Raw genomic sequence first — 18,452 nt, forward strand, 5'->3', positions numbered from 1 at the left:
TTATCCTTATTTAGTGTTCTTTGCCACTCGGGCATAGCGCAGGTGAAGGCATAGTGCACACTGTTGACAGAGGTCAGGATGGCCGAGCGGTCTAAGGCGCTGCGTTAAGGTCGCAGTCTCCCCTGGAGGCGTGGGTTCGAATCCCACTTCTGACACATTTGCTTATATTCAAGTGGATTGAGAATGTGAGTTTCTTGTCACAACAGCCAACAACTACTGTTGGAGATGTTCAGTGGATCTCTGGAATGAAATCACTCCCATCATATTACACTTAAAATTTAAACCACTGGCTTTCAATAAGTTTACCTTGGTTAAAAAACTGCTTAATTTTGCTCCTCACTATGAGCAAATGATTGGCATTATCCTTATTTAGTGTTCTTTGCCACTCGAGCATAGCGCAGGTGAAGGCATAGTGCACACTGTTGACAGACGTCAGGATGGCCGAGCGGTCTAAGGCGCTGCGTTCAGGTCGCAGTCTCCCCTGGAGGCGTGGGTTCGAATCCCACTTCTGACACATTTGCTTATATTCAAGTGGATTGAGAATGTGAGTTTCTTGTCACATCAGCCAACAACTACTGTTGGAGATGTTCAGTGGATCTCCGGAATGAAATCACTCCCAACATATTACGCTTACAATTTAAACAACTGGTATTTGAAAAAGTTTACTTTGGTGAAAAAATGCAAAATTTTGCTCCCCACTAACAGCAAATGCTTGGCATTATCCTTATTTAGTGTTCTTTGCCACTCAAGCATAGTGCAGGTGAACGCATAGTGCACACTGTTGACAGACGTCAGGATGGCCGAGCGGTCTAAGGCGCTGCGTTCAGGTCGCAGTCTCCCCTGGAGGCGTGGGTTCGAATCCCACTTCTGACACATTTGCTTATATTCAAGTGGATTGAGAATGTGAGTTTCTTGTCACATCAGCCGGCAACTACTGTTGGAGATGTTCAGTGGATCTCTGGAATGAAATCACTCCCATAATATTACACTTAAAATTAAAACCACTGGCTTTCAATAAGTTTACCCTAGTGAAAAAACTGCTAAATTTTGCTCCTCACTATGAGCAAATGCTTGGCAATATCCTTATTTAGTGTTCTTTGCCACTCAAGCATAGCGCAGGTGAAGGCATAGTGCACAATGTTGACAGACGTCAGGATGGCCGAGTGGTCTAAGGCGCTGCGTTAAGGTCGCAGTCTCCCCTGGAGACGTGGGTTCGAATCCCACTTCTGACACAAATCCTTGTATTTAACTGGACTGAGAATGTGAGTTTGTTGTCAACTTGCCAACAACTACTGTTGGAGATGTTCAGTGGATCTCTGGAATGAAATCAATCCCATCAAATTACACTTAAAATTTAAACCACTGGCATTTCAAAAAGTTTATTTTGGTGGAAAAACTACTAAATTTTACTCCTCACTATGAGCAAATGTTTGGCATTATCATTATTTAGTTCTTTGCCACTCGAGCATAGCGCAGGTGAAGGCATAGTGCACACTGTTGACAGACGTCAGGATGGCCGAGTGGTCTAAGGCGCTGCGTTTAGGTTGCAGTCTCCCCTGGAGGCGTGGGTTCGAATCCCACTTCTGACACATTTGCTTATATTCAAGTGGATTGAGAATGTGAGTTTCTTGTCACAACAGCCAACAACTACTGTTGGAGATGTTCAGTGGATCTCTGGAATGAAATCACTCCCATCATATTACACTTAAAATTTAAACCACTGGCTTTCAATAAGTTTACTTTGGTTAAAAAACTGCTTAATTTTGCTCCTCACTATGAGCAAATGATTGGCATTATCCTTATTTAGTGTTCTTTGCCACTCGAGCATAGCGCAGGTGAAGGCATAGTGCACACTGTTGACAGACGTCAGGATGGCCGAGCGGTCTAAGGCGCTGCGTTCAGGTCGCAGTCTCCCCTGGAGGCGTGGGTTCGAATCCCACTTCTGACACATTTGCTTATATTCAAGTGGATTGAGAATGTGAGTTTCTTGTCACATCAGCCAACAACTACTGTTGGAGATGTTCAGTGGATCTCCGGAATGAAATCACTCCCAACATATTACGCTTACAATTTAAACAACTGGTATTTGAAAAAGTTTACTTTGGTGAAAAAATGCAAAATTTTGCTCCCCACTAACAGCAAATGCTTGGCATTATCCTTATTTAGTGTTCTTTGCCACTCAAGCATAGTGCAGGTGAACGCATAGTGCACACTGTTGACAGACGTCAGGATGGCCGAGCGGTCTAAGGCGCTGCGTTCAGGTCGCAGTCTCCCCTGGAGGCGTGGGTTCGAATCCCACTTCTGACACATTTGCTTATATTCAAGTGGATTGAGAATGTGAGTTTCTTGTCACATCAGCCAACAACTACTGTTGGAGATGTTCAGTGGATCTCTGGAATGAAATCACTCCCATAATATTACACTTAAAATTAAAACCACTGGCTTTCAATAAGTTTACCCTAGTGAAAAAACTGCTAAATTTTGCTCCTCACTATGAGCAAATGCTTGGCATTATCCTTATTTAGTGTTCTTTGCCACTCAAGCATAGCGCAGGTGAAGGCATAGTGCACAATGTTGACAGACGTCAGGATGGCCGAGTGGTCTAAGGCGCTGCGTTAAGGTCGCAGTCTCCCCTGGAGACGTGGGTTCGAATCCCACTTCTGACACAAATCCTTGTATTTAACTGGACTGAGAATGTGAGTTTGTTGTCAACTTGCCAACAACTACTGTTGGAGATGTTCAGTGGATCTCTGGAATGAAATCAATCCCATCAAATTACACTTAAAATTTAAACCACTGGCATTTCAAAAAGTTTATTTTGGTGGAAAAACTACTAAATTTTACTCCTCACTATGAGCAAATGTTTGGCATTATCATTATTTAGTTCTTTGCCACTCGAGCATAGCGCAGGTGAAGGCATAGTGCACACTGTTGACAGACGTCAGGATGGCCGAGTGGTCTAAGGCGCTGCGTTTAGGTTGCAGTCTCCCCTGGAGGCGTGGGTTCGAATCCCACTTCTGACACATATCCTTTTATTTAAGTGGACTGAGAATGTTAGTTTCTTGTCACATCTGCCAACAACTACTGTTGGAGATGTTCAGTGGATCTCCGGAATGAAATCACTCCCAACATATTACGCTTAAAATTTAAACCACTGGCATGGCAGAAAGTTTATTTTGGTGGAAAAACTGCTAAATTTTGCTCCTCACTATGAGCAAATGCTTGGCATTATCCTTATTTAGTGTTCTTTGCCACTCGAGCATAGCGCAGGTGAAGGCATAGTGCACACTGTTGACAGACGTCAGGATGGCCGAGCGGTCTAAGGCGCTGCGTTCAGGTCGCAGTCTCCCCTGGAGGCGTGGGTTCGAATCCCACTTCTGACACATTTGCTTATATTCAAGTGGATTGAGAATATGAGTTTCTTGTCACATCAGCCAACAACTACTGTTGGAGATGTTATGTGGATCTCCGGAATGAAATCACTCCCAACATATTACGCTTACAATTTAAACAACTGGTATTTGAAAAAGTTTACTTTGGTGAAAAAATGCAAAATTTTGCTCCCCACTAACAGCAAATGCTTGGCATTATCCTTATTTAGTGTTCTTTGCCACTCGAGCATAGCGCAGGTGAAGGCATAGTGCACACTGTTAACAGACGTCAGGATGGCCGAGCGGTCTAAGGCGCTGCGTTAAGGTCGCAGTCTCCCCTGGAGGCGTGGGTTCGAATCCCACTTCTGACACATATCCTTGTATTTAAGTGGATTGAGAGTGTGAGTTTCTTGTCACATCAGCCAACAACTACTGTTGGAGATGTTCAGTGGATCTCCGGAATGAAATCACTCCCAACATATTACGCTTAAAATTTAAACCACTGCTATTTCAAAAAGTTTACTTTGGTGAAAAAATGCAAAATTCTGCTCCCCACTAACAGCAAATGCTTGGCATTATCATTATTTAGTGTTCTTTGCCACTCGAGCATAGCGCAGGTGAAGGCATAGTGCACACTGTTGACAGAGGTCAGGATGGCCGAGCGGTCTAAGGCGCTGCGTTAAGGTCGCAGTCTACCATGGAGGCGTGGGTTCGAATCCCACTTCTGACACATTTGCTTATATTCAAGTGGATTGAGAATGTGAGTTTCTTGTCACATCAGCCAACAACTACTGTTGGAGATGTTCAGTGGATCTCCGGAATGAAATCACTCCCAACATATTACGCTTAAAATTTAAACCACTGGTATTTCAAAAAGTTTACTTTGGTGAAAAAATGCACAATTTTGCTCCCCACTAACAGCAAATGCTTGTCATTATCCTTATTTAGTGTTCTTTGCCACTCAAGCATAGCGCAGGTGAAGGCATAGTGCACACTGTTGACAGAGGTCAGGATGGCCGAGCGGTCTAAGGTGCTGCGTTCAGGTCGCAGTCTCCCCTGGAGGGGTGGGTTCGAATCCCACTTCTGACACATTTGCTTATATTCAAGTGGATTGAGAATGTGAGTTTCTTGTCACATCAGCCAACAACTACTGTTGGAGATGTTCAGTGGATCTCTGGAATGAAATCACTCCCATAATATTACACTTAAAATTAAAACCACTGGCTTTCAATAAGTTTACCCTAGTGAAAAAACTGCTAAATTTTGCTCCTCACTATGAGCAAATGCTTGGCATTATCCTTATTTAGTGTTCTTTGCCACTCAAGCATAGCGCAGGTGAAGGCATAGTGCACACTGTTGACAGAGGTCAGGATGGCAGAGCGGTCTAAGGCGCTGCGTTAAGGTCGCAGTCTCCCCTGGAGGCGTGGGTTCAAATCCCACTTCTGACACATTTGCTTATATTCAAGTGGATTGAGAATGTGAGTTTCTTGTCACATCAGCCAACAACTACTGTTGGAGATGTTCAGTGGATCTCTGGAATGAAATCTCTCCCATCATATTACACTTAAAATTTAAACCACTGGCTTTCAATAAGTTTACTTTGGTGGAAAAACTGCTTAATTTTGCTCCTCACTATGAGCAAATGATTGGCATTATCCTTATTTAGTGTTCTTTGCCACTCGAGCATAGCGCAGGTGAAGGCATAGTGCACACTGTTGACAGACGTCAGGATGGCCGAGCGGTCTAAGGCGCTGCGTTCAGGTCATGATCTACCATGGAGGCGTGGGTTCGAATCCCACTTCTGACACATTTGCTTATATTCAAGTGGATTGAGAATGTGAGTTTCTTGTCACATCAGCCAACAACTACTGTTGGAGATGTTCAGTGGATCTCCGGAATGAAATCACTCCCAACATATTACGCTTAAAATTTAAACCACTGGTATTTCAAAAAGTTTACTTTGGTGAAAAAATGCACAATTTTGCTCCCCACTAACAGCAAATGCTTGTCATTATCCTTATTTAGTGTTCTTTGCCACTCAAGCATAGCGCAGGTGAAGGCATAGTGCACACTGTTGACAGACGTCAGGATGGCCGAGCGGTCTAAGGCGCTGCGTTCAGGTCGCAGTCTCCCCTGGAGGCGTGGGTTCGAATCCCACTTCTGACACATTTGCTTATATTCAAGTGGATTGAGAATGTGAGTTTCTTGTCACATCAGCCAACAACTACTGTTGGAGATGTTCAGTGGATCTCTGGAATGAAATCACTCCCATAATATTACACTTAAAATTAAAACCACTGGCTTTCAATAAGTTTACCCTAGTGAAAAAACTGCTAAATTTTGCTCCTCACTATGAGCAAATGCTTGGCATTATCCTTATTTAGTGTTCTTTGCCACTCAAGCATAGCGCAGGTGAAGGCATAGTGCACACTGTTGACAGAGGTCAGGATGGCCGAGCGGTCTAAGGCGCTGCGTTAAGGTCGCAGTCTCCCCTAGAGGCGTGGGTTCAAATCCCACTTCTGACACATTTGCTTATATTCAAGTGGATTGAGAATGTGAGTTTCTTGTCACATCAGCCAACAACTACTGTTGGAGATGTTCAGTGGATCTCTGGAATGAAATCACTCCCAACATATTACACTTAAAATTTAAACCACTGGCTTTCAATAAGTTTACTTTGGTGGAAAAACTGCTTAATTTTGCTCCTCACTATGAGCAAATGATTGGCATTATCCTTATTTAGTGTTCTTTGCCACTCGAGCATAGCGCAGGTGAAGGCATAGTGCACACTGTTGACAGACGTCAGGATGGCCGAGCGGTCTAAGGCGCTGCGTTCAGGTCGCAGTCTACCATGGAGGCGTGGGTTCGAATCCCACTTCTGACACATTTGCTTATATTCAAGTGGATTGAGAATGTGAGTTTCTTGTCACATCAGCCAACAACTACTGTTGGAGATGTTCAGTGGATCTCCGGAATGAAATCACTCCCAACATATTACGCTTAAAATTTAAACCACTGGTATTTCAAAAAGTTTACTTTGGTGAAAAAATGCAAAATTTTGCTCCCCACTAACAGCAAATGCTTGTCATTATCCTTATTTAGTGTTCTTTGCCACTCAAGCATAGCGCAGGTGAAGGCATAGTGCACACTGTTGACAGACGTCAGGATGGCGGCGGTCTAAGGTGCTGCGTTCAGGTTGCAGTCTCCCCCGGAGGCGTGGGTTCGACTCCCACTACTGACACATTTGCTTATATTCAAGTGGATTGAGAATGTGAGTTTCTTGTCACATCAGCCAACAACTACTGTTGGAGATGTTCAGTGGATCTCGAATGAAATCACTCCCAACATATTACGCTTAAAATTTAAACCACTGGTATTTCAAAAAGTTTACTTTGGTGAAAAAATGCAGAATTTTGCTCCCCACTAAATGCTTGGCATTATCCTAATTTAGTGTTCTTTGCCACTCGAGCATAGCGCAGGTGAAGGCATAGTGCACACTGTTAACAGACGTCAGGATGGCCGAGCGGTCTAAGGCGCCATGCTAAGGTCGCAGTCTCCCCTGGAGGCGTGGGTTCGAATCCCACTTCTGACACATATCCTTGTATTTAAGTGGATTGAGAGTGTGAGTTTCTTGTCACATCAGCCAACAACTACTGTTGGAGATGTTCAGTGGATCTCCGGAATGAAATCACTCCCAACATATTACGCTTAAAATTTAAACCACTGCTATTTCAAAAAGTTTACTTTGGTGAAAAAATGCAAAATTCTGCTCCCCACTAACAGCAAATGCTTGGCATTATCATTATTTAGTGTTCTTTGCCACTCGAGCATAGCGCAGGTGAAGGCATAGTGCACACTGTTGACAGAGGTCAGGATGGCCGAGCGGTCTAAGGCGCTGCGTTAAGGTCGCAGTCTCCCCTGGAGGCGTGGGTTCGAATCCCACTTCTGACACATTTGCTTATATTCAAGTGGATTGAGAATGTGAGTTTCTTGTCACATCAGCCAACAACTACTGTTGGAGATGTTCAGTGGATCTCTGGAATGAAATCACTCCCATCATATTACACTTAAAATTTAAACCACTGGCTTTCAATAAGTTTACTTTGGTTAAAAAACTGCTTAATTTTGCTCCTCACTATGAGCAAATGATTGGCATTATCCTTATTTAGTGTTCTTTGCCACTCGAGCATAGCGCAGGTGAAGGCATAGTGCACTCTGTTGACAGACGTCAGGATGGCCGAGCGGTCTAAGGCGCTGCGTTCAGGTCGCAGTCTCCCCTGGAGGCGTGGGTTCTAATCCCACTTCTGACACATTTGCTTATATTCAAGTGGATTGAGAATATGAGTTTCTTGTCACATCAGCCAACAACTACTGTTGGAGATGTTCAGTGGATCTCCGGAATGAAATCACTCCCAACATATTACGCTTACAATTTAAACAACTGGTATTTGAAAAAGTTTACTTTGGTGAAAAAATGCAAAATTTTGCTCCCCACTAACAGCAAATGCTTGGCATTATCCTTATTTAGTGTTCTTTGCCACTCAAGCATAGTGCAGGTGAACGCATAGTGCACACTGTTGACAGACGTCAGGATGGCCGAGCGGTCTAAGGCGCTGCGTTCAGGTCATGATCTCCCCTGGAGGCGTGGGTTCGAATCCCACTTCTGACACATTTGTTTATATTCAAGTGGATTGAGAGTGTGAGTTTCTTGTCACATCAGCCAACAACTACTGTTGGAGATGTTCAGTGGATCTCCGGAATGAAATCACTCCCAACATATTACGCTTAAAATTTAAACCACTGCTATTTCAAAAAGTTTACTTTGGTGAAAAAATGCAAAATTCTGCTCCCCACTAACAGCAAATGCTTGGCATTATCATTATTTAGTGTTCTTTGCCACTCGAGCATAGCGCAGGTGAAGGCATAGTGCACACTGTTGACAGAGGTCAGGATGGCCGAGCGGTCTAAGGCGCTGCGTTCAGGTCGCAGTCTCCCCTGGAGGGGTGGGTTCGAATCCCACTTCTGACACATTTGCTTATATTCAAGTGGATTGAGAATGTGAGTTTCTTGTCACATCAGCCAACAACTACTGTTGGAGATGTTCAGTGGATCTCCGGAATGAAATCACTCCCAACATATTACGCTTACAATTTAAACCACTGGTATTTCAAAAAGTTTACTTTGGTGAAAAAATGCAGAATTTTGCTCCCCACTAAATGCTTGGCATTATCCGAATTTAGTGTTCTTTGTCACTCGAGCATAGCGCAGGTGAAGACATAGGGCACACTACAGACAGACGTCAGGATGGCCGAGCGGTCTAAGGCGCTGCGTTAAGGTCGCAGTCTCCCCTGGAGGCGTGGGTTCGAATCCCACTTCTGACACATTTGCTTATATTCAAGTGGATTGACAATGTGAGTTTGTTGTCACATCAGCCAAAAACTACTGTTGGAGATGTTCAGTGGATCTCGGGAATGAAATCACTCACAACATATTATGCTTAAAATTTAAACCACTGGTATTTCAAAAAGTTTACCTTGGTGAAAAAAATCAAAATTTTTCTCCCCACTATCAGCAAATGTTTGGCATTATCCTTATTTAGTGTTCTTTGCCACTCGAGCATAGCGCAGGTGAAGGCATAGTGCACACTGCTGACAGACGTCAGGATGGCCGAGCGGTCTAAGGCGCTGCGTTCAGGTCGCAGTCTCCCCCGGAGGCGTGGGTTCGAATCCCACTTCTGACACATTTGCTTATATTCAAGTGGACTGAGAATGTGAGTTTGTTGTCACATCTGCCAACAACTACTGTTGGAGATGTTCAGTGGATCTCTGGAATGAAATCACTCCCATCATATTACACTTAAAATTAAAACCACTGGCTTTCAATAAGTTTACTTTGGTGAAAAAACTGCTAAATTTTGCTCCTCACTATGAGCAAATGCTTGGCATTATCCTTATTTAGTGTTCTTTGCCACTCGAGCATAGCCCAGGTGATGGCATAGGGCACACACCTGAAAGACGTCAGGATGGCCGAGCGGTCTAAGGCGCTGCGTTAAGGTCGCAGTCTCCCCTGGAGGCGTGGGTTCGAATCCCACTTCTGACACATTTGCTTATATTCAAGTGGATTGAGAATGTGAGTTTGTTGTCACATCAGCCAACAACTACTGTTGGAGATGTTCAGTGGATCTCGGGAATGAAATCACTCACAACATATTATGCTTAAAATTTAAACCACTGGTATTTCAAAAAGTTTACTTTGGTGAAAAAATCAAAATTTTTCTCCCCACTATCAGCAAATGCTTGGCATTATCCTTATTTAGTGTTCTTTGCCACTCAAGCATAGTGCAGGTGAACGCATAGTGCACACTGTTGACAGACGTCAGGATGGCCGAGCGGTCTAAGGCGCTGCGTTCAGGTCGCAGTCTCCCCTGGAGGCGTGGGTTCGAATCCCACTTCTGACACATTTGCTTATATTCAAGTGGATTGAGAATGTGAGTTTCTTGTCACATCAGCCGACAACTACTGTTGGAGATGTTCAGTGGATCTCTGGAATGAAATCACTCCCATAATATTACACTTAAAATTAAAACCACTGGCTTTCAATAAGTTTACCCTAGTGAAAAAACTGCTAAATTTTGCTCCTCACTATGAGCAAATGCTTGGCATTATCCTTATTTAGTGTTCTTTGCCACTCAAGCATACTGCAGGTGAACGCATAGTGCACACTGTTGACAGACGTCAGGATGGCCGAGTGGTCTAAGGCGCTGCGTTAAGGTCGCAGTCTCCCCTGGAGACGTGGGTTCGAATCCCATTTCTGACACATTTGCTTATATTCAAGTGGATTGAGAATGTGAGTTTCTTGTCACATCAGCCAACAACTACTGTTGGAGATGTTCAGTGGATCTCCGGAATGAAATCACTCCCAACATATTACGCTTAAAATTTAAACCACTGGTATTTCAAAAAGTTTACTTTGGTGAAAAAATGCAGAATTTTGCTCCCCACTAAATGCTTGGCATTATCCGAATTTAGTGTTCTTTGCCACTCGAGCATAGCGCAGGTGAAGGCATAGTGCACACTGTTAACAGACGTCAGGATGGCCGAGCGGTCTAAGGCGCTGCGTTAAGGTCGCAGTCTCCCCTGGAGGCGTGGGTTCGAATCCCACTTCTGACACATTTGCTTATATTCAAGTGGATTGAGAATGTGAGTTTCTTGTCACATCAGCCAACAACTACTGTTGGAGATGTTCAGTGGATCTCCGGAATGAAATCACTCCCAACATATTACGCTTACAATTTAAACCACTGGTATTTCAAAAAGTTTACTTTGGTGAAAAAATGCAGAATTTTGCTCCCCACTAAATGCTTGGCATTATCCAATTTAGTGTTCTTGCCACTCGAGCATAGCGCAGGTGAAGGCATAGTGCACACTGTTAACAGACGTCAGGATGGCCGAGCGGTCTAAGGCGCTGCGTTAAGGTCGCAGTCTCCCCTGGAGGCGTGGGTTCGAATCCCACTTCTGACACATTTGCTTATATTCAAGTGGATTGAGAATGTGAGTTTCTTGTCACATCAGCCAACAACTACTGTTGGAGATGTTCAGTGGATCTCCGGAATGAAATCACTCCCAACATATTACGCTTAAAATTTAAACCACTGGTATTTCAAAAAGTTTACTTTGGTGAAAAAATGCAAAATTTTGCTCCCCACTAACAGCAAATGCTTGTCATTATCCTTATTTAGTGTTCTTTGCCACTCAAGCATAGCGCAGGTGAAGGCATAGTGCACACTGTTGACAGACGTCAGGATGGCCGAGCGGTCTAAGGCGCTGCGTTCAGGTCGCAGTCTCCCCTGGAGGCGTGGGTTCGAATCCCACTTCTGACACATTTGCTTATATTCAAGTGGATTGAGAATGTGAGTTTCTTGTCACATCAGCCAACAACTACTGTTGGAGATGTTCAGTGGATCTCCGGAATGAAATCACTCCCAACATATTACGCTTAAAATTTAAACCACTGGTATTTCAAAAAGTTTACTTTGGTGAAAAAATGCAGAATTTTGCTCCCCACTAACAGCAAATGCTTGTCATTATCCTTATTTAGTGTTCTTTGCCACTAGCGGTCTAAGGCGCTGCGTTCAGGTCGCAGTCTCCCCTGGAGGCGTGGGTTCGAATCCCACTTCTGACACATTTGCTTATATTCAAGTGGATTGAGAATGTGAGTTTCTTGTCACATCAGCCAACAACTACTGTTGGAGATGTTCAGTGGATCTCCGGAATGAAATCACTCCCAACATATTACGCTTAAAATTTAAACCACTGGTATTTCAAAAAGTTTACTTTGGTGAAAAAATGCAGAATTTTACTCCCCACTAAATGCTTGGCATTATCCTAATTTAGTGTTCTTTGCCACTCGAGCATAGCGCAGGTGAAGGCATAGTGCACACTGTTAACAGACGTCAGGATGGCCGAGCGGTCTAAGGCGCTGCGTTAAGGTCGCAGTCTCCCCTGGAGGCGTGGGTTCGAATCCCACTTCTGACACATATCCTTGTATTTAAGTGGATTGAGAGTGTGAGTTTCTTGTCACATCAGCCAACAACTACTGTTGGAGATGTTCAGTGGATCTCCGGAATGAAATCACTCCCAACATATTACGCTTAAAATTTAAACCACTGCTATTTCAAAAAGTTTACTTTGGTGAAAAAATGCAGAATTTTGCTCCCCACTAAATGCTTGGCATTATCCTAATTTAGTGTTCTTTGCCACTCGAGCATAGCGCAGGTGAAGGCATAGTGCACACTGTTAACAGACGTCAGGATGGCCGAGCGGTCTAAGGCGCTGCGTTAAGGTCGCAGTCTCCCCTGGAGGCGTGGGTTCGAATCCCACTTCTGACACATATTCTTGTATTTAAGTGGATTGAGAGTGTGAGTTTCTTGTCACATCAGCCAACAACTACTGTTGGAGATGTTCAGTGGATCTCCGGAATGAAATCACTCCCAACATATTACGCTTAAAATTTAAACCACTGGTATTTCAAAAAGTTTACTTTGGTGAAAAAATGCAAAATTTTGCTCCCCACTAACAGCAAATGCTTGGCATTATCATTATTTAGTGTTCTTTGCCACTGGAGCATAGCGCAGGTGATGGCATAGGGCACACTAGAGACAGACGTCAGGATGGCCGAGCAGTCTAAGGCGCTGCGTTCAGGTCGCAGTCTCCCCTGGAGGCGTGGGTTCGAATCCCACTTCTGACACATTTGCTTATATTCAAGTGGATTGAGAATGTGAGTTTGTTGTCATATCAGCCAACAACTACTGTTGGAGATGTTCAGTGAATCTCTGGAATGACATCACTCCCATAATATTACACTTAAAATTTAAACCACTGGCTTTCCATAAGTTTACTTTGGTGAAAAAACTGCTTAATTTTGCTCCTCACTATGAGCAAATGATTGGCATTATCCTTATTTAGTGTTCTTTGCCACTCGAGCATAGCGCAGGTGAAGGCATAGTGCACACTGTTGACAGACGTCAGGATGGCCGAGCGGTCTAAGGCGCTGCGTTCAGGTCGCAGTCTCCCCTGGAGGCGTGGGTTCGAATCCCACTTCTGACACATTTGCTTATATTCAAGTGGATTGAGAATGTGAGTTTCTTGTCAAATCAGCCAACAACTACTGTTGGAGATGTTCAGTGGATCTCCGGAATGAAATCACTCCCAACATATTACGCTTAAAATTTAAACCACTGGTATTTCAAAAAGTTTACTTTGGTGAAAAAATGCAAAATTTTGCTCCCCACTAACAGCAAATGCTTGTCATTATCCTTATTTAGTGTTCTTTGCCACTCAAGCATAGCGCAGGTGAAGGCATAGTGCACACTGTTGACAGACGTCAGGATGGCCGAGCGGTCTAAGGCGCTGCGTTCAGGTCGCAGTCTCCCCTGGAGGCGTGGGTTCGAATCCCACTTCTGACACATTTGCTTATATTCAAGTGGATTGAGAATGTGAGTTTCTTGTCACATCAGCCAACAACTACTGTTGGAGATGTTCAGTGGATCTCCGGAATGAAATCACTCCCAACATATTACGCTTACAATTTAAACCACTGGTATTTCAAAAAGTTTACTTTGGTGAAAAAATGCAGAATTTTGCTCCCCACTAACAGCAAATGCTTGTCATTATCATTATTTAGTTCTTTGCCACTCGAGCATAACGCAGGTGAAGGCATAGTGCACACTGTTGACAGACGTCAGGATGGCCGAGCGGTCTAAGGCGCTGCGTTTAGGTTGCAGTCTCCCCTAGAGGCGTGGGTTCGAATCCCACTTCTGACACATTTGCTTATATTCAAGTGGATTGAGAATGTGAGTTTCTTGTCACATCAGCCAACAACTACTGTTGGAGATGTTCAGTGGATCTCTGGAATGAAATCACTCCCATCATATTACACTTAAAATTTAAACCACTGGCTTTCAATAAGTTTACTTTGGTGAAAAAACTGCTTAATTTTGCTCCTCACTATGAGCAAATGATTGGCATTATCCTTCTTTAGTGTTCTTTGCCACTCGAGCATAGCGCAGGTGAAGGCATAGTGCACACTGTTGACAGACGTCAGGATGGCCGAGCGGTCTAAGGCGCTGCGTTCAGGTCGCAGTCTACCATGGAGGCGTGGGTTCGAATCCCACTTCTGACACATTTGCTTATATTCAAGTGGATTGAGAATGTGAGTTTCTTGTCACATCAGCCAACAACTACTGTTGGAGATGTTCAGTGGATCTCCGGAATGAAATCACTCCCAACATATTACGCTTAAAATTTAAACCACTGGTATTTCAAAAAGTTTACTTGGTGAAAAAATGCAGAATTTTGCTCCCCACTAAATGCTTGGCATTATCCTAATTTAGTGTTCTTTGCCACTCAAGCATAGCGCAGGTGAAGGCATAGTGCACACTGTTAACAGACGTCAGGATGGCCGAGCGGTCTAAGGCGCTGCGTTAAGGTCGCAGTCTCCCCTGGAGGCGTGGGTTCGAATCCCACTTCTGACACATATCCTTGTATTTAAGTGGATTGAGAGTGTGAGTTTCTTGTCACATCAGCCAACAACTACTGTTGGAGATGTTCAGTGGATCTCCGGAATGAAATCACTCCCAACATATTACGCTTAAAATTTAAACCACTGGTATTTCAAAAAGTTAACTTTGGTGAAAAAATGCAAAATTTTGCTCCCCACTAACAGCAAATGCTTGGCATTATCATTATTTAGTGTTCTTTGCCACTCGAGCATAGCGCAGGTGAAGGCATAGTGCACACTGTTGACAGAGGTCAGGATGGCCGAGCGGTCTAAGGCGCTGCGTTAAGGTCGCAGTCTCCCCTGGAGGCGTGGGTTCGAATCCCACTTCTGACACATTTGCTTATATTCAAGTGGATTGAGAATGTGAGTTTCTTGTCACATCAGCCAACAACTACTGTTGGAGATGTTCAGTGGATCTCTGGAATGAAATCACTCCCATCATATTACACTTAAAATTTAAACCACTGGCTTTCAATAAGTTTACTTTGGTTAAAAAACTGCTTAATTTTGCTCCTCACTATGAGCAAATGATTGGCATTATCCTTATTTAGTGTTCTTTGCCACTCGAGCATAGCGCAGGTGAAGGCATAGTGCACACTGTTGACAGACGTCAGGATGGCCGAGTGGTCTAAGGCGCTGCGTTAAGGTCGCAGTCTCCCCTGGAGACGTGGGTTCGAATCCCACTTCTGACACATATCCTTGTATTTAAGTGGACTGAGAGTGTGAGTTTCTTGTCACATCAGCCAACAACTACTGTTGGAGATGTTCAGTGGATCTCCGGAATGAAATCACTCCCATCATATTATGCTTAAAATTTAAACCACTGGCATTTCAAAAAGTTTATTTTGGTGGAAAAACTACTAAATTTTACTCCTCACTATGAGCAAATGTTTGGCATTATCATTATTTAGTTCTTTGCCACTCGAGCATAACGCAGGTGAAGGCATAGTGCACACTGTTGACAGACGTCAGGATGGCCGAGCGGTCTAAGGCGCTGCGTTTAGGTTGCAGTCTCCCCTAGAGGCGTGGGTTCGAATCCCACTTCTGACACATTTGCTTATATTCAAGTGGATTGAGAATGTGAGTTTCTTGTCACATCAGCCAACAACTACTGTTGGAGATGTTCAGTGGATCTCTGGAATGAAATCACTCCCATCATATTACACTTAAAATTTAAACCACTGGCTTTCAATAAGTTTACTTTGGTGAAAAAACTGCTTAATTTTGCTCCTCACTATGAGCAAATGATTGGCATTATCCTTATTTAGTGTTCTTTGCCACTCGAGCATAGCGCAGGTGAAGGCATAGTGCACACTGTTGACAGACGTCAGGATGGCCGAGCGGTCCAAGGCGCTGCGTTCAGGTTGCAGTCTCCCCTGGAGGCGTGGGTTCGAATCCCAATTCTGACACATTTGCTTATATTCAAGTGGATTGAGAATGTGAGTTTCTTGTCACATCAGCCAACAACTACTGTTGGAGATGTTCAGTGGATCTCCGGAATGAAATCACTCCCATCATATTATGCTTAAAATTTAAACCACTGGCATTTCAAAAAGTTTATTTTGGTGGAAAAACTACTAAATTTTACTCCTCACTATGAGCAAATGTTTGGCATTATCATTATTTAGTTCTTTGCCACTCGAGCATAACGCAGGTGAAGGCATAGTGCACACTGTTGACAGACGTCAGGATGGCCGAGCGGTCTAAGGCGCTGCGTTTAGGTTGCAGTCTCCCCTAGAGGCGTGGGTTCGAATCCCACTTCTGACACATTTGCTTATATTCAAGTGGATTGAGAATGTGAGTTTCTTGTCACATCAGCCAACAACTACTGTTGGAGATGTTCAGTGGATCTCTGGAATGAAATCACTCCCATCATATTACACTTAAAATTTAAACCACTGGCTTTCAATAAGTTTACTTTGGTGAAAAAACTGCTTAATTTTGCTCCTCACTATGAGCAAATGATTGGCATTATCCTTATTTAGTGTTCTTTGCCACTCGAGCATAGCGCAGGTGAAGGCATAGTGCACACTGTTGACAGACGTCAGGATGGCCGAGCGGTCCAAGGCGCTGCGTTCAGGTTGCAGTCTCCCCTGGAGGCGTGGGTTCGAATCCCAATTCTGACACATTTGCTTATATTCAAGTGGATTGAGAATGTGAGTTTCTTGTCACATCAGCCAACAACTACTGTTGGAGATGTTCAGTGGATCTCCGGAATGAAATCACTCCCAACATATTACGCTTAAAATTTAAACCACTGGTATTTCAAAAAGTTTACTTTGGTGAAAAAACTGCTAAATTTTGCTCCCCACTATAAGCAAATGCTTGTCATTATCCTTATTTAGTGTTCTTTGCCACTCAAGCATAGCGCAGGTGAAGGCATAGTGCACACTGTTGACAGACGTCAGGATGGCCGAGCGGTTTAAGGCGCTGCGTTCAGGTCGCAGTCTCCCCTGGAGGCGTGGGTTCGAATCCCACTTCTGACACATTTGCTTATATTCAAGTGGACTGAGAATGTGAGTTTGTTGTCACATCTGCCAACAACTACTGTTGGAGATGTTCAGTGGATCTCTGGAATGAAATCGCTACCATCATATTACACTTAAAATTTAAACCACTGGCTTTCAATAAGTTTACTTTGGTGAAAAAACTGCTTAATTTTGCTCCTCACTATGACCAAATGCTTGGCATTATCCTTATTTAGTGTTCTTTGCCACTCGGGCATAGCGCAGGTGAAGACATAGGGCACACTACAGACAGACGTCAGAATGGCCGAGCGGTCTAAGGCGCTGCGTTAAGGTCGCAGTCTCCCGTGGAGGCGTGGGTTCGAATCCCACTTCTGACACATTTGCTTATATTCAAGTGGATTGAGAATGTGAGTTTGTTGTCACATCAGCCAACAACTACTGTTGGAGATGTTCAGTGGATCTCGGGAATGAAATCACTCCCAACATATTATGCTTAAAATTTAAACCACTGGTATTTCAAAAAGTTTACTTTGGTGAAAAAATCAAAATTTTGCTCCCACTATCAGCAAATGTTTGGCATTATCCTTATTTAGTGTTCTTTGCCACTCGAGCATAGCGCAGGTGAAGGCATAGTGCACACTGTTGACAGATGTCAGGATGGCCGAGCGGTCTAAGGCGCTGCGTTTAGGTCGCAGTCTCCCCTAGAGGCGTGGGTTCGAATCCCACTTCTGACATATTTGCTTATATTCAAGTGAATTGAGAATGTGAGTTTCTTGTCCCATCAGCCAAAAACTACTGTTGGAGATGTTCAGTGGATCTCTGGAATGAAATCACTACCATCATATTACACTTAAAATTTAAACCACTGGCTTTCAATAAGTTTACTTTGGTGAAAAAACTGCTAAATTTTGCTCCTCACTATGAGCAAATGCTTGGCATTATCCTAATTTAGTGTTCTTTGCCACTCGAGCATAGCACAGGTGAAGTCATAGGGCACACTACAGACAGACGTCAGCATGGCCGAGCGGTCCAAGGCGCTGCGTTAAGGTCGCAGTCTCCCCTGGAGGAGTGGGTTAAAATCCCACTTCTGACACATTTGCTTATATTCAAGTGGACTGAGAATTTGAGTTTGTTGTCACATCTGCCAACAAGAACTGCAGGAGATGTTCAGTGGATCTCCAGAATGAAATCACTCCCAACATATTACGCTTAAAATTTAAACCACTGGCATTTCAAAAAGTTTGTTTTGGTGAAAAAACTGCAAAATTTTACTCGTCACTATAAGCAAATGTTTGTCATTATCCTTATTTAGTGTTCTTTGCCACTCAAGCATAGCGCAGGTGAAGGCATAGTGCACACTGTTGACAGACGTCAGGATGGCCGAGCGGTCTAAGGCGCTGCGTTAAGGTCGCAGTCTCCCCTGGAGGCGTGGGTTCGAATCCCACTTCTGACACATTTGCTTATATTCAAGTGGATTGAGAATGTGAGTTTCTTGTCACATCAGCCAACAACTACTGTTGGAGATGTTCAGTGGATCTCCGGAATGAAATCACTC

General features: G+C 43.7%; 1 protein-coding gene and 50 non-coding genes across 51 annotated transcripts in view; 50 read left to right on the forward strand and 1 right to left on the reverse strand.

Annotated features, from left to right (window-relative positions):
* The window catches only part of si:dkey-106n21.1 (solute carrier family 23 member 1), an 80,460-nt gene that overhangs the window by 17,538 nt on the left and 44,470 nt on the right, over positions 1-18,452 (reverse strand). The window lies entirely within an intron of this gene.
* trnal-aag lies at positions 73-155 on the forward strand. Its single transcript has one exon. It is a non-coding gene; the product is annotated as a tRNA-Leu (tRNA).
* On the forward strand, positions 432-514 carry trnal-cag. Its single transcript has one exon. It is a non-coding gene; the product is annotated as a tRNA-Leu (tRNA).
* On the forward strand, positions 791-873 carry trnal-cag. Its single transcript has one exon. It is a non-coding gene; the product is annotated as a tRNA-Leu (tRNA).
* Positions 1,150-1,232, forward strand: trnal-aag. The gene has a single exon. It is a non-coding gene; the product is annotated as a tRNA-Leu (tRNA).
* Positions 1,507-1,589, forward strand: trnal-uag. Its single transcript has one exon. It is a non-coding gene; the product is annotated as a tRNA-Leu (tRNA).
* Positions 1,866-1,948, forward strand: trnal-cag. The gene has a single exon. It is a non-coding gene; the product is annotated as a tRNA-Leu (tRNA).
* Positions 2,225-2,307, forward strand: trnal-cag. The gene has a single exon. It is a non-coding gene; the product is annotated as a tRNA-Leu (tRNA).
* On the forward strand, positions 2,584-2,666 carry trnal-aag. The gene has a single exon. It is a non-coding gene; the product is annotated as a tRNA-Leu (tRNA).
* trnal-uag lies at positions 2,941-3,023 on the forward strand. The gene has a single exon. It is a non-coding gene; the product is annotated as a tRNA-Leu (tRNA).
* On the forward strand, positions 3,301-3,383 carry trnal-cag. The gene has a single exon. It is a non-coding gene; the product is annotated as a tRNA-Leu (tRNA).
* trnal-aag lies at positions 3,660-3,742 on the forward strand. Its single transcript has one exon. It is a non-coding gene; the product is annotated as a tRNA-Leu (tRNA).
* trnal-aag lies at positions 4,019-4,101 on the forward strand. Its single transcript has one exon. It is a non-coding gene; the product is annotated as a tRNA-Leu (tRNA).
* On the forward strand, positions 4,378-4,460 carry trnal-cag. Its single transcript has one exon. It is a non-coding gene; the product is annotated as a tRNA-Leu (tRNA).
* Positions 4,737-4,819, forward strand: trnal-aag. The gene has a single exon. It is a non-coding gene; the product is annotated as a tRNA-Leu (tRNA).
* On the forward strand, positions 5,096-5,178 carry trnal-cag. Its single transcript is given in 2 exon segments — positions 5,096-5,133; positions 5,144-5,178. It is a non-coding gene; the product is annotated as a tRNA-Leu (tRNA).
* trnal-cag lies at positions 5,455-5,537 on the forward strand. The gene has a single exon. It is a non-coding gene; the product is annotated as a tRNA-Leu (tRNA).
* On the forward strand, positions 5,814-5,896 carry trnal-aag. Its single transcript has one exon. It is a non-coding gene; the product is annotated as a tRNA-Leu (tRNA).
* On the forward strand, positions 6,173-6,255 carry trnal-cag. Its single transcript has one exon. It is a non-coding gene; the product is annotated as a tRNA-Leu (tRNA).
* On the forward strand, positions 6,881-6,963 carry trnal-aag. The gene is given in 2 exon segments: positions 6,881-6,918; positions 6,929-6,963. It is a non-coding gene; the product is annotated as a tRNA-Leu (tRNA).
* On the forward strand, positions 7,240-7,322 carry trnal-aag. The gene has a single exon. It is a non-coding gene; the product is annotated as a tRNA-Leu (tRNA).
* On the forward strand, positions 7,599-7,681 carry trnal-cag. Its single transcript has one exon. It is a non-coding gene; the product is annotated as a tRNA-Leu (tRNA).
* On the forward strand, positions 7,958-8,040 carry trnah-aug. The gene is given in 2 exon segments: positions 7,958-8,001; positions 8,006-8,040. It is a non-coding gene; the product is annotated as a tRNA-His (tRNA).
* Positions 8,317-8,399, forward strand: trnal-cag. The gene has a single exon. It is a non-coding gene; the product is annotated as a tRNA-Leu (tRNA).
* trnal-aag lies at positions 8,670-8,752 on the forward strand. Its single transcript has one exon. It is a non-coding gene; the product is annotated as a tRNA-Leu (tRNA).
* On the forward strand, positions 9,029-9,111 carry trnal-cag. Its single transcript has one exon. It is a non-coding gene; the product is annotated as a tRNA-Leu (tRNA).
* Positions 9,388-9,470, forward strand: trnal-aag. The gene has a single exon. It is a non-coding gene; the product is annotated as a tRNA-Leu (tRNA).
* trnal-cag lies at positions 9,746-9,828 on the forward strand. Its single transcript has one exon. It is a non-coding gene; the product is annotated as a tRNA-Leu (tRNA).
* Positions 10,105-10,187, forward strand: trnal-aag. The gene has a single exon. It is a non-coding gene; the product is annotated as a tRNA-Leu (tRNA).
* Positions 10,458-10,540, forward strand: trnal-aag. Its single transcript has one exon. It is a non-coding gene; the product is annotated as a tRNA-Leu (tRNA).
* On the forward strand, positions 10,809-10,891 carry trnal-aag. Its single transcript has one exon. It is a non-coding gene; the product is annotated as a tRNA-Leu (tRNA).
* Positions 11,168-11,250, forward strand: trnal-cag. Its single transcript has one exon. It is a non-coding gene; the product is annotated as a tRNA-Leu (tRNA).
* Positions 11,823-11,905, forward strand: trnal-aag. Its single transcript has one exon. It is a non-coding gene; the product is annotated as a tRNA-Leu (tRNA).
* On the forward strand, positions 12,176-12,258 carry trnal-aag. The gene has a single exon. It is a non-coding gene; the product is annotated as a tRNA-Leu (tRNA).
* On the forward strand, positions 12,535-12,617 carry trnal-cag. Its single transcript has one exon. It is a non-coding gene; the product is annotated as a tRNA-Leu (tRNA).
* On the forward strand, positions 12,894-12,976 carry trnal-cag. Its single transcript has one exon. It is a non-coding gene; the product is annotated as a tRNA-Leu (tRNA).
* Positions 13,253-13,335, forward strand: trnal-cag. Its single transcript has one exon. It is a non-coding gene; the product is annotated as a tRNA-Leu (tRNA).
* On the forward strand, positions 13,610-13,692 carry trnal-uag. The gene has a single exon. It is a non-coding gene; the product is annotated as a tRNA-Leu (tRNA).
* trnal-cag lies at positions 13,969-14,051 on the forward strand. The gene has a single exon. It is a non-coding gene; the product is annotated as a tRNA-Leu (tRNA).
* trnal-aag lies at positions 14,321-14,403 on the forward strand. The gene has a single exon. It is a non-coding gene; the product is annotated as a tRNA-Leu (tRNA).
* On the forward strand, positions 14,680-14,762 carry trnal-aag. The gene has a single exon. It is a non-coding gene; the product is annotated as a tRNA-Leu (tRNA).
* trnal-aag lies at positions 15,039-15,121 on the forward strand. Its single transcript has one exon. It is a non-coding gene; the product is annotated as a tRNA-Leu (tRNA).
* On the forward strand, positions 15,397-15,479 carry trnal-uag. Its single transcript has one exon. It is a non-coding gene; the product is annotated as a tRNA-Leu (tRNA).
* trnal-cag lies at positions 15,756-15,838 on the forward strand. Its single transcript has one exon. It is a non-coding gene; the product is annotated as a tRNA-Leu (tRNA).
* On the forward strand, positions 16,114-16,196 carry trnal-uag. The gene has a single exon. It is a non-coding gene; the product is annotated as a tRNA-Leu (tRNA).
* Positions 16,473-16,555, forward strand: trnal-cag. The gene has a single exon. It is a non-coding gene; the product is annotated as a tRNA-Leu (tRNA).
* trnal-cag lies at positions 16,833-16,915 on the forward strand. The gene has a single exon. It is a non-coding gene; the product is annotated as a tRNA-Leu (tRNA).
* On the forward strand, positions 17,192-17,274 carry trnal-aag. Its single transcript has one exon. It is a non-coding gene; the product is annotated as a tRNA-Leu (tRNA).
* Positions 17,549-17,631, forward strand: trnal-uag. Its single transcript has one exon. It is a non-coding gene; the product is annotated as a tRNA-Leu (tRNA).
* Positions 17,908-17,990, forward strand: trnal-aag. Its single transcript has one exon. It is a non-coding gene; the product is annotated as a tRNA-Leu (tRNA).
* Positions 18,268-18,350, forward strand: trnal-aag. Its single transcript has one exon. It is a non-coding gene; the product is annotated as a tRNA-Leu (tRNA).

Source organism: Gambusia affinis, linkage group LG08 (assembly GCF_019740435.1).
Source record: "Gambusia affinis linkage group LG08, SWU_Gaff_1.0, whole genome shotgun sequence".
Classification (NCBI taxonomy): domain Eukaryota; kingdom Metazoa; phylum Chordata; class Actinopteri; order Cyprinodontiformes; family Poeciliidae; genus Gambusia; species Gambusia affinis.